General features: G+C 43.3%; 1 protein-coding gene across 1 annotated transcript in view; it reads right to left on the bottom strand.

The window, feature by feature from the left end:
* The window catches only part of LOC109968780 (Krueppel-like factor 7), a 34,368-nt gene that overhangs the window by 13,810 nt on the left and 10,861 nt on the right, over window positions 1-9,697 (bottom strand). The window lies entirely within an intron of this gene.

The following is a 9,697-nucleotide window of genomic DNA, read 5'->3' as shown; positions in this document are numbered from 1 at the left end:
CTAAAAATAACCCCCCCCCACCTTTTTTTTTTAGAGGGCATGTCTGTTGCTAAGGGAGGGCATTTCTCCTCTAAGTTGTCTTCTTCCAGGAACAAAAATGGATTTGCAGTTTTTTTTGCTTCTTTGTTGTTGTTGTTTTTTTTACTGTTTACTGAATTTGCATACTGACATCAAATTAAAGAAGCTGCTCAACATGACAACTACAGTGAAAAGTGAAGATAATGCACCGTGACTCCACCCTCCACTGCATGCATACCTGTTTTTAATTTTTTCTGTGATGGCCTAAAAATACTTCTTTCATTTACTATCTTAGATGTTTCTGCTGATTCCTTGATGGCTGTGGCCAGTGAATCGTGAATTAAATGAGAAGCTTTTTTCCCATTATTCCTTCTTTCAGAGCACAATTAAATAATAAAGACACTGAAACAATGAAGAGAACAATCGGTGAGGTATAGAACAAACAACAAACCTGCTCCACTCACAGCACAGTCTGCAACATCTTTCAGCCCATCTATCTGTCCTCACACCCCCCACATCGCTGTCCATCTCACTCATTTTTGCAATTACCCTTCTCCTTCTGCCTCATCCCCTATTGAGTTCCCAAAATCTCTTTCTTTTTCCTTCCTTTTTTCCCTTTTTCTACTCACTGTCAAGTCCTCCTCTCCCAAAGAGGGTACTAATTATCCACTAAAACCAGCCAGTTAAAGGAGACTTTATTCAGCAAAATGCTGAGGACTGCAACCCAAGGTGAGTGTGTGTGTGAAGTAGAGATAGTTCAAGGGAGCGGAAAAGAGGATAGAAATGGATAAATGAGAGGGGGTCTGAGTGGAAAGTGAAGAAGAAGAAGGAAGAGAGTGATGGAGGGCCAAGGTGAAGGAGGTAGGAAAGGAGAGAGGAGAGGGAGACAGAGTAAAGGAAGGTCTTGACTTCATTTTCTCCATGGGGGGTGAATCCTTTTTGGAAGTGTGACATTTGGCGTAACAGGATCCTGTCAGCGGGCAAGCCACGGGCTTCACACACACACAGAGCTAGAAAAGAGTTCATGCACACTAAATGTTAGGTTACAACCCATAGGGATGTGCTAGTTTGTGCTTGGCTGTCACAGCATGGGGTGGCGTCTGTGTGTACGCACATATGTGCATACTGTACTTAGAAGTTAGCATACATGTGTGCAAGCAGAATGTGGGATGTTCGACCAGACAAAAAGGATGAAAGAGGCTCCAGGTACGACAAGCTTATCATGAACTCTTCCTCCTTCTTTCCTCCCATCACTCCATCATTGCCCCAGGTGATGATATTATCATTGTTAGAGAGAAGGTCATCCAGTTGATCAGCGGTTTCTGTCTGTGTGGAGCTGTGTGGGTGTATATATTGCATGTAGCTACATAATTATGCAAGATTGAACATATATGTGTGTGCATGTGTGTGCATAATTTTGTGAGAAGCATAATTATGCTACTGTGTGCAATTATGCAGGTCAAATACATGCGTTTACGCGCGTGCATAAACACATCTATTTGCTGGTCCCATGGCCTTAAGTGAATTTGTAACTTGCATGAGTATCTGTGTGGCCTTATTTTTCTGTACTGAGATGAAAACTGGGAGCACACCTGCTTCACTGGGACTGTTGCCACTTGTGGGTACCAGAGGCTGATCCCCATGACATAGCTTGTTGAATTTGACAAAAATAATGTAGTTTAAAGTTGAAGCTTTGGTTAAGGTTGGGGTAAGGTTAGGGTTAGGCATTTAATTCCGATGTTTAAGTTAGATTAAGGGGCTCTGGAGTGTGTTATGTCAGCGAGTGTCCTCACAAAGATAGAAGTACAAGCATGTGTGTATCTGTGTGTGTGTGTGTGTGTGTGTGTGTGTGTGTGTGGTGGGGGGGGGCAAAGAATCAAGAGCCAAAAGCATCACACAGTAACCAAGATAAAGGAGCGCTCACGGCCCATTTTGACTCTGTTTGGATAAACACCAACCTAGAGAGCCAACATCAGTTGGCTCTGCACAAAGCCAGGGTCCATTTCCTAAAAGGCTTTTGGGATGATTCCTTCACAGGAGCCAGCATAAGCTGAGACAATCCAGTGGCTCTTCCAGCAGCCCCACCTCTACCTCCAAAGCTGAGAAATTTGCTTTGGTGGCACAGGGTGGTGGGAAGTCTTGGGGACTGTCCTCCAACCCAGACTCAATTCCATTAGTCAAGCATCTCATTTTAACAAGACAAGTCATCACCAACTATAGGAGTGCATCTGGACATTTCACTCTTCCTTTACAGTCCAGTCCAGTTTGTTACTGCGATGTCCTAAGCAATGACAGTGTGGCAGTGAGTCAAGAGCAAGAGCTGAAAATTTAAGAAAATTAATGGAATTAAGTGATCATTCATTTTATTACTATGCTTGCTGTTCCTGCCAAAATCACATCCATGAAGAATGCCAATCAAGATCAGGTCAAAAGCGTTGGGTACATGAAATCTGCTTGACCTTTTTGTTCCTCACTTTCAGGTGAAGTCAGGCAATGTCTTAGCTAATTGGTTAAGCAGCTAAGGTTACTACCAAATAAGGTCAAAGTTGAAACTGACTCAAATTTGCATGCAGGTTCAGCACCGTGGTCTCTACCATTAGTGTGGCCTGTATCCTCTGGGCTTCTTGCATCAAAATTTATAGGCTGCAACTAATGATATGTGCCAGAATTCATTTAGCAGTTTTCAAAATAATTGTTAAAATCTCTTTGGTCAAAATAAAACTCTGCTTTATCATTTAAAGCTTGAAATGACAGTTCAACAGTGTTTTTGCCAAGGGTGACACATGCACCACTACATAGTGAATATCTTTCTACTCACAAATAAGTATGCATCATATTTGTGGAGGAATCGCACAAAAAAACCCATAAATTTAGTCAGTGTGCCTTTACCCAAATAGAAATAATCTGAACTTGAGGTTGGGGTCACTACACAATTTTTTTTAGTCAGAATTAAACAAAAACACTTAAACATTCGCTAAAAATGGAAAAGTGACCCATAAATGTATTCATTTTTCATTTGGGCTCATGTGCAAACACAAACAGTGAATCAGGCACATGTAATGTGCCTTAGGTTAGTGAGGCTTAAAATATAGCGAGTGTGACAAATAATCACCGATCACAAGACACGTTTCTCACAAAGCCAAACAGACTGAGAGCTGTGAACCAGCCCTGATTCACTCGTCATTCTATGACTTACAAGTTCTATGACTTACAAGTAAAAAACAAAAATGCTCTCCCTGTCTGTCCTCCTCCTCTATTCATTTTTACTCCTGCCTGCCTCCTCCCCTCTTCCATGGGCCCCTTGGCCTGGCAGCTGATCCTCTCTTCCCATCACCTCCCTTTACATTTGGCCTGAGCCAAGCCGCCTGCCATCACCATCAAAGTGCAGGCTGCCTCCCAACTGTTAGCACCCCACTACGTCGCTAATAAAAAGCCTGGGTTATAAATATGAACAGAAGAGCATGCATAATGTCCTGAAGGAAGGCCCAAAACACCACTAAACAGATAAATGTAATGGGGTGGATACGGCTCATTAATTTTAGAATGATCGTGTTTAGTTTTTACAGATGCTGTAATAGAGACAAGGTGCTATCAGTGATATTCAGCGCTGATGCTAGCGGGGTTGAAAAGGGCAGGACTATAAGGGGGTGCTGAGTTATAGGGGTGAGGTAGCACTATTGTTAAATGCAATGAAGCTGGGTGTGGGGGCTGTCACATCTTTTCAGATATGACTGTTGACTCCCTGAAGCACCATCATTACAAGGTAATATGGATTCTTCTTCTTTTTAATTTCAATTGTATTCATGCTTAGAAATGAGGTTTTAATTGTCACTCTAGATGGTTTAACACACTGATTTGGTCAAATAAAATTTTTAGGTCATTATTTCATTACTAGATTATGTAGTTTTCTTCAGCTTTACAGTTATATAATATTATAAGATTTAAATTACAATAACAGTTTTGTGGCCAGTGTTGAGGCTGTCTGGAGAACCATTTGGTTGTCCAGCACTGCATCTGAGATCAGACTCAGGGCAGCTGAAGGAACCTGAGTGCACGTAAGGAGGCCTGCTCAGCTGACGCCACACCCGAGAGAGCCGTGTATGGCCCTGATACCCTGGGCCCACCTGTCCTCCTCCACTGGTCAGTGTCTTTTTTCTGTGTTTGGCTCATTAATTTTAGAATGATCGTGTTTAGTTTTAGGGGTGTGTTCCCCCTCTGTTCACTGAACAAGTGAGAGCATCCTATTTTTGTTTTATTTTATATCCACTACTGACACTACTACACATAACAGCATTGCTCTCCTCTTCATAACTACTCAAGTTCTTCTTTGTTTTGGAGTTTGTTTCTCCACCGTCTTGAGATTTTCACTGTAGCATTGTTGCCTTTCTCAGCGTCTTTTTTCTGGTTCTGTGTGAGATGTGTGAACACGGCCCTGCAGTCTCATGCACTTTTATGGGTGCTGGCGAGGCGTTAACCTATGCTAATTAGGAATGACTGGCACCCACTTTCAACTTATGAACACATGGGATTCATCAATATAAGAACACAGGGGTGAGCAATTCTGCAGTTTAAGGAGGTGTTCATGAATCAGACATAGACTTTTCTTAGGAGCTTTCTTAAGAACAACTTATAAAAAAATCTAAGAAAACACTTAGGAAGATGTTGGTGAATGAGACCCAGTGTTCACAAAGAATTTACTTCCACAAAGTGGAAAAAGATTCATTTTCAGCACCAACATGACATTTGCATTACATGGCCAATTTCACCATTAGCACCATTGCCTCACAGCAAGAAGGTTCCAGGTTCGGGCCCCACCTGGGACCTTTCTGTGTGGAGTTTGCATGTTCTCCCCGTGCTTGCGTGGGTTCTCTCCAGGTACTCCGGTTTCTTCCCACAGTCCAAAGACATGCAGCTTAGGTTGATTGGTGTCTCTAAATTGCCCATAGGAGTGTGTGTGGTTGTTCGTCTATGTGTTAGCCCTGCGATGGATTGGCAACCTGTCCAGCGCCGTTGCTCATTTGCTGGCCGGGATTGGCTCCGGCCCCCCCCCTTCCCGTGACCCCGTTCAGGGACTAAACGGTAGAAAATGAATGAATGATTACTCATTTAAAAAGTGAATAATATTCATGTCATGGATGAATTAACACTGCTTTCTCTGCAGCTTTACTTCTCTTCTTTTGTTGTTTCACTTGACAGCCTGTTTATTACTTTTATTTAAATTGTACTTTGGTCACAGAAAATAAGAGGGCCTTGGTTTGATTTACAGAGTGTGAAAGCAATACCACCATAATACCAACTCTGATTAAAATCCTTTTGAGAAATTAATCACAGTTTTAGCCTACAGGTAAGGCTCCACAACAATCATGTCAATAGGAAAATCTGGCCTGGTCTTATCTCTTTTTCTTACTCTGTTGATTTCATTTTTATGACATACTGTTTTACTTGACTGACTCTTTCTTGTTGGTGTTTGTAATTCCACGACACACTTGGCACTTTTATCGAAGGAAAACTTTGGGCAGGCACTCAGTTCAGAGAGCAGTCTATCACACAGTGTGTACATGTGTGTATGTGAGTGTATGTCTTATCCTGCCATAGTGTGTTATAGCGCCTATGTCTGCCATTGATCTGGTGTGCGGAGCCAAGCCATCACTTTGAGGTGACAGCTAAATGACCAGTAGCCCTAGGCAGCAGCCATCTCACCAACAGTGTTTGTGTGTGTGTGTGCTTGCGTAGCAGCGCCTCATCAATACGAAATGATACAGCACAGCAGCTCATCAGTGGTGGTGCAGCTGACAGAGATGGAAATCTATACCTTCACTGAGACACCCCCCCCCCCACAACCTGTGAATACACACACACAAAATCTCCAAAAAACAAAACAAAAGAACCCCAAAAACAAACAAACAAACAGAAACCCTCCTCTCTGAGCTCTTTTTTAGGGTTTTTTCTCCTTCCCATGCACTCGTTAAAAGCTGTGGCCCCCTGATGTCAGACTCCTTGGAGAGCAGCATGGCGTCATCGGCGGATCCCTTTTGAGCAGGGAACCTGCCTACGGGGCCAGAGGGAGGGTAAGGGTGGGGAGCGGGTGAGTAGATAATGCTTCATTTTCCTCGACTAATCTGAATAGTAAAGCGCCCTCATGTCACCCTGTTATTCTCAGTGGAGAGAAAAGCAGGGGGTGCATTGTTTGGCCAGGAGGGATCTTTGAGCTTCTGATGCCCTGGGCTTCAGAGCAGTGAAGCAGAGGGGAAACAGAGAGAGTACAGACACAAAGAGTAAAAGATGGAGAGGAGGAAGACACGGGTGAAAATGGAATCCAGTAGGCTTCTATACAAGCTATGCAAAGAATTACACTTCAGATCAGAAGAGAGAAGTTTGAAATTGGGTGATGAATGAAGCCACAGCATCTTCCCACCTACAGATGTATAAGCAAAAAAAGTATTTCAGGTGAGAGGAGGAAAAGAAAGAGAGGGGTAGATACTGTATGGAGCTCAAAAAGCCAGAGAAAGGAGACTTGATTCCTCCTCCGAACTGACTAGCTTCATCTCTCCAGGCAGCCGAGCCTCACCTAGCTTCAGATAACACACCACGGAAACAGCTTAATTACACACACGGCCTTATCAGACGACATTAGCCTCACAGTAATAATCAGAGCTGCCGTCAGCTCCTCTGTCAAAGCCTGGCAATGCAGCACCTCAAGGCGGTTTTACACAGTGTGAGCTTCAGGCTGATAACAGACACCGCGAGTTGTTAAATCACAATTTGCTGACAGAGTTTGAGGGAATAATGCACATTTGGTTGTAAACCTGACACCTCCTTTACACACAGTCAATTTTTATTTGGATGGGTGCATTAATAGGCAGGAGGGCCACTTGAAATGGATTTCAAACCGTAGATTCAGTTTTGCTTTGTTGAACTTAATGCTTAGATTTAGACACTTTATTTCAATGTTCAGTTTTTATTGAATACTCTTGGATGCTTTAACTGCTTCTATAACAGCATGAGTATGAGGTTCAGGTTGCTAGTTTTCAGGCAAGGCATCTCCCCGCTAAGCCCTTGGTTACCAGGAGGTTTAAACGACACGTGTATGTGCGTTTGTGTGTGATGGGGGATCTTCAAAGCACCTTTCATCTAGCAGGAAAGCTGTAATGAAGGAGCACTCAGAGGGCAAAATCCTGGTGACCTTTGATTAATGGAGCAGAAAGACATTTCCCATTGCTTTCTCTGAGCAGACACAACAGAAAGCACACATCCACATCATCCCAACACCAGGTTCTTCTCCTAACACAAGATGGATGCCTATATGAAGGAATCCTTTGTAATAGTTACATGCACTTGGCTACCTTGAGAGAGTTATACTACCTCCCGTCGTTTACCCCCCTGCCCCTGGTACTTTGCTCTCATGGTCCTGGCACTCTGCTGTATCACAGAGCAACATTTTTCAGCGTGGAGAGCCAGGGTCTAGCCCAAGACGCGTAGAGAGCCTGGGGGTGCTCATAAGATTAACTCAGTAGCTGCTGATACATGGTGCCAGCATGATATGTGAAATATGATCAAATTCTTCTGGATATGGACAAAAATGCAAACATTCACTAGTTCTGAATTTACAAAAGAGTGGACATATAATAAAAAATAAATATGTTTTGTTTTGGATGTTTGTCAGACAAAATTTGAAGTTAAGAAGTTGAATTGGGCATTTTTCACAATTTTAAACTGAACAATTAATCAAGATAATAATAATAACTGCTAATAAATCATGATATTCAACATTACTTGCAGTCCTAATGTACATTTTTGACACACTAGATTGCAAACACATTTAGGACAGCTAATGCAGCAGTATCAGTCTTCTCACCACACTTCTGCTCTTGGCATAAAAGTGAATACTGTATGTATGTATGTACTGATGTTTTCCAAAATGTGGAACTTTTCTTTTAAGTAATTATGTTGTATGTTCCTGGTATGCACATTTGCTACTATTGTACTACCATAAATGTGACTAATCCATCTTTCCTTACAGATAAAGCTACACATGCATCCTCTAAACACTGAAAGTAGCTTGGCAAGCAAACAGCTTGAACCCACAAAGATCTGCCGACCATAAGAGTGAAACATTATTAAGAGGGCTTAGACTCAGAATACAACAAGTGTACTGTATAGAGACCTCAGCCATCCATCTAAATAGCTTCTGACAAAATGTGAAAATGTCTTTGTTCTGGTATTAATTTGAGGAAAGGAGAGGTGAGGGTGAAACAGGATAGAGAAGAGAAGCATCTTGAGACTGAAGAAAATGAACGATGAAGAAGAGAATGAGATTGCAGGGATGAGGAGAACAGCAGGGCATGGAGGATAGCGGGAGGAGGCGGGGTATAATCCCAATGACTGAAGCCGTATTGGACTCGCTGGGGAGGGGAACTCTGTCTCTCTTTAACTGGATTTAGGTGAGCTGCTGTTTATCAGCATACGATTCACCAGGCACTCCCTCTCAGCCGTCAAAACCATCCTAATCTAATCAGAAGACATTTCAGCTTTTTGCTTTCAACATGGCAAGAGTGCATATTGGACATGTTTGTGTGGTTGTGTGTGTGCAAACCAGAACATGAATATGTGTTTGCATGCACTGATAGAGGGGGTTGGTGACAGAAGTGGTTTTACAGTGGGGTTAGCAGCTTGCAGCAGGATTTGGGGAGTCTGTGCTTCGGATGTGGGGACCCCATTGTGTGTGGCAGGCTGGCTAATCTTCATTACCACACACAATGATGGGGCAAGAGAATGGGGCCTTGGCTGGAAAAGACACAGAGAAACAAAAGAGCGGTGAGCAGCAAAAGAAAAAGAGAGAGGGGAGGAGGGGTGAAAATAACAGAGGGGAGAGGAGAGAGGGGAGAGATAAAGGGAACAGTGGAGCGGAAAAACTCTGCTTCCTCCTCATACAGTGCCAGGCAAAAAGGGGTGTTTGGTACCCCAATCACGTCCACAAACCATGAAGTGCAATTGTGGTGTTGTGCCACATTGATAAAGGCCAAATAGTTTATTCTTACATGCTTCTCGATGGCTGACTAAGAAGCCACCTCGTCCTGTCTGTGTTTACCATGCTTTTGGCTTCGCTTGTTTGCTAGGGCCATAGTTTCAGACTTTGTCACTTGTTACCACAGCAAACCTCAGGCTTAGCTAAGAAGCAAAAGGAGAAGTGTGTGCATGTTGCAAGTAAGGATCGGGGAAACAAGTGTGACCAGTAAAAGGAGGTCAGTGGCACAGTCTTGCAAGGCCAAGGTGGATTAGTTCAGGGTCGCAGACATATTGCAGTGTGCGTTTGCATGGAATCTATGCAGTTGTGCAAGACTGTGTATGTGCCAGTGACTTTATGTGCATCAGAGACTGTGCAAACTGGAGGTGAGGCACAATCATTCCGTCTTTGGTGCAATGCTTTCATAACAAACCCTGGTGACAAAGATTATCCCAAGCTGCTTAAAATATTGAAACATGTCTCCTCACCACTGCTGCTGCAGTGGGCTCTCCTCCAAGAGACAGGGCAGAGAGAGACAGTGTGTGTGTGTGTGTGTGTGTGTGTGAGAGAGAGAGAGAGAGTTCAGGTTGTCTGAGGATGGGCGGAGGAAACACAACAGGCTGAACTTGCTCACCCCTCACTGCTGAGCGGCTGGCGTTTCTGCAGGAAGCGCAA

The sequence above is a fragment of the Monopterus albus genome, unplaced genomic scaffold, assembly GCF_001952655.1.
Source record: "Monopterus albus unplaced genomic scaffold, M_albus_1.0 scaffold161.1, whole genome shotgun sequence".
In the NCBI taxonomy this organism is placed as follows: domain Eukaryota; kingdom Metazoa; phylum Chordata; class Actinopteri; order Synbranchiformes; family Synbranchidae; genus Monopterus; species Monopterus albus.
The sequence above is the reverse complement of the archived record's forward strand: the minus strand, read 5'-3'. Positions and strand labels throughout refer to the sequence as shown.